A 3,580-nucleotide genomic window follows, 5' to 3' on the forward strand; every position below is an offset into this window, starting at 1 on the left:
ATAAGTTGTTGCTGATACATAGTGGGGGAAGGTTGGATTGTGTAGAGGAAAATGAAGAGAGGTGAGGGAGTGTGGAGAAAGAAAGATGTGGAATGAGTAAAACAAAGTTACCCTAGGTGCATATATGACTACATGAATGGTGTGACTCTACTTCTGATACAACCAGAGAAATAAAAACTATACTCCATTTGTATACAATGAATCAAAATACATTCTGTTGTCATGTCTGACTCCATGAGAATGTTAAAGGCCAGACTCTAAGGGAAATAACTAAACAGACTCCATTTTGCTCTGAGACTCCATGTTATGTAGGAAATAAGCTTCTCCTATGGGAACACCCCACCTCTGTACCCATCATCAGTTACTTGGTGTGACATGTTTAATAATATACAATGGCAACTCCTTTGTAATAACCAATGTACCATGTAAACAGTAATTGTGTGGATGTTAGCAACCATTCTTTAGTTTGTACCTAGGTAAGGGTTAGTTTGACCCACTTCCTCCTCTGTCGATGAGCTCATGATGTTAGTTTGTAATTTTGAATCATAGCAACAGACACTTACGATTGATGTGATTTTTGGTATAAAAACCCCTACAACCCTGTGGTTGGGGCTGTTCTCCCAATAGTCATTTTTGGGGGCATTGTGTGAAACAGTCAGCTGGTCAGCTTAATAATAACTCTCAAATTTGGACTTCTCAGTGGTGATCAGTCTGTTCTTAAGTTGCGCCCCATAACAGCAAGTATCATAATTTAAATCTTTTTTTATGGCTGTAAAACTCCTGTGTTTGTGTGTGTGTGTGTGTGTTTGTGTGTGTGAGAGACAGTTTCTTACTCCATTCATCTATTGAAGGGCATCTGAACTCTTCATAATTTGTTTATTGTGAATTGTGCTGCTATAAATATAAATGTGAATGTAACAAATATAGTTTTAATTACATGTAGTTATGTATCCGTGGCTATTTAGATGTTTTTCTGATACCAGTATAAATCAGTCATAAGATCACTTCACTAATGATCAAATATTATTTGAACATATATATATTTGATTAATAGTGAAGTTTTCTATATATAAATATCTAGCATATTAATGTAAATGTTCCTTTTTTCTTTTTTTCTTTTGATTCATTGTACACAAATGGGGTATAACTATCATTTCTCTGGTTGTACTTGAAGTAGAATCACACCATTTGGGTAATCATACATGTACATAGGGTAATGATGTTTGTCTCATTCTATTATTTTTCCTTCCCCTACCCTCCCTATCCCTCACTTTCTTCTATAAAATTCAACCTTTCTCCATTTTTGCCTCCCTCCCATCCCCCATTATATATCATCATCCACTTACTGGATAAATGATTCAGCCTTTGTTTTTATTGGGATTGGCTTATTTCATTTAGCATGATATTCTCCAACTCCATCCAATTAGCTGCAAATGCTATAATTTAATTCTTCATTGTGTTTGAATAATATCCCATTGGGTATATATACCACAGTTTATCCATTCATCTATTGAAGGGCATCTAAGTTGGTACCACAATCTAGCTATTGTGAATTGAGCTGTTATAAACATTGATGTAGCTGTGTCACTGTAGTATGCTGATTTTATGTCCTTTGGGTATAGACCAAGTGGGATAGCTGGGTCAAATGGTGGATCCATTCTAGGTTTTCTAGGGACTCTCCATACTACTTTCAAGAGTGGCTGCCCCCATTTACAACCTCACCAGAAATGTATGAGTGGTTTTTTTTTCCCCACATTCTAGCCAACACCTATTGTTCCTTGCATTTTTTTTTTTTTTGGTTTATGAAACTTTATTGAAGAAAAATAAATCAATTACTAGCAGAGCTATTAGTTGATCACTCATCTATTGACAACTTGCATCATTTATTCAGTGCTATATTAAACAGTATATTGGAAGTAATAGCTCCAAGCCTCCTAACAATGTAAATGAAAATTACAAAATGTTTTGAGACCCTATTTTGGAATACAAAGGGTTTTTGACTTCCAATTTTAATTCTCTGTAGAACAAGAACAGGTCATTTCTTTATTGGCATGCATAAAATACATCACATATTTTGTCCTGCTGATGCCATAAATTCAATACAAATTCTCCAGCCACATCAGTTATGAGCATAAATTATATCATGTAATCTCAAATCTCTAACAGTGGAAGGTTTAAATGAAGTGGATGCTTCTAGAATAATGTTGCTTCCTTTGATATGACAGCTGAGTATCCATCTCCCTCCCCCTCAGATGATTTCTTCAGTATGTTAGAGCAGTGAGGAATGGTTTAGTCTCATAACCAAGTTAGAGTGAAGACATTTGCCACATAATACACATGCTCCATTTTTTAAAAAAAATTCTGAATCTTGGGTAATTGTTCTCTTTTAACTACTTTGTAGTTTCTAAAAGCAGTTATTGTCCAAAGCTGGAAGAACTTAAGTCTTCTCAGATGAGCATGTGAATGAATGGAGGAAGGTACACAAAAATAAAATTAAAAAAGATGAGGTCTGATAGGGGAGCAGCCATATAAGATCAAAAAAGGAACACTAATTTAAAGTTTATTCCAGCTACAATGCATGTTATTCTGACTTTAAGGTAGCATCACATGGCATACTTCTGAGTTCATTCCCGAGATATTCTATTGTACTTATCTCTGTCTGTTTTATAGATCTGTGCAATGTCTGGCACTAAAGGATCATCTGGGCTTGGATCACATAGCAGTGAACAAATGGATAAGAGAACTTTAGAAATAGTTAAAGCAGGAGACCATTGTGATCTTAGAATATCGAGACAAATGCTGCCATTGCTGTTAATATTTGGATGATAAATTCTTGTAAATGCAACCTTAGGTGGTTTGAAGGGGTAGTCTGTAGGAAAATGAATTCAAAAAGAATACACACCTTGATATGGGCAGTCACTTATCATTCCCAACTGGACATGTAATACATTGTACTGGAGGGTCACAGGCCAAATCACTAAGTTCTTATTAATTCATTTCAGTGCCATAATCTGTGATTTTTGTCTGGCTCCTTATTATCTCAGTGTGCTCTCAAAGGTCCGGCCAAAACTCTTGATTATCCGGGTGTCGGGGAAGAATTGTCTCTTTTTCTCACACTGGCTGTGCCAGACACAGGCGCCCAGCCGACCAGGGGCGGGCCTCCCTTCTCTTCCCCTAGCTGTCCACATCCACGCATACAGAGGGGCCTGGGCCTCCCTCAACCTGTGGCCTCGGCCTCCTCCCCACGCGACAGCTGGCGCCTCCCTGTAACTACGGGACTCACATGTACAACACAGCCACAAGATGTCCGTCTGCTGTTGCTTGTATTCCTGATAGAAGACATTCTAATTTGAGTGAGATGAAATCTTATGGTAGTTTTTATTTGCATTTCTCATATTACTAGAGATGTTAAATATTTTTTCCTATATCTTTAGATTGCTTGCAGATCTGTGAAGTGTCTGCTCATTTCCTTAGCCCATTTATTGATAGGGTTATTTCTATTCTTGGTGTAAATTTTTTTGAGTTCTTTATAGATTCTGGTGATTAGTGCTGTATCAGAAGTGTGTGTGGCAACGATTTT

General features: G+C 37.0%; 1 pseudogene; it reads right to left on the minus strand.

Moving 5' to 3' along the window:
• Positions 1 to 2,603: 2,603 nt before the first annotated feature.
• On the minus strand, positions 2,604 to 3,343 carry LOC124973204 (ubiquitin-conjugating enzyme E2 D3-like; annotated as a pseudogene).
• Positions 3,344 to 3,580: the final 237 nt, after the last annotated feature.

The sequence above is a fragment of the Sciurus carolinensis genome (assembly GCF_902686445.1).
Source record: "Sciurus carolinensis chromosome 14 unlocalized genomic scaffold, mSciCar1.2 scaffold_101_arrow_ctg1, whole genome shotgun sequence".
NCBI classification, from domain to species: domain Eukaryota; kingdom Metazoa; phylum Chordata; class Mammalia; order Rodentia; family Sciuridae; genus Sciurus; species Sciurus carolinensis.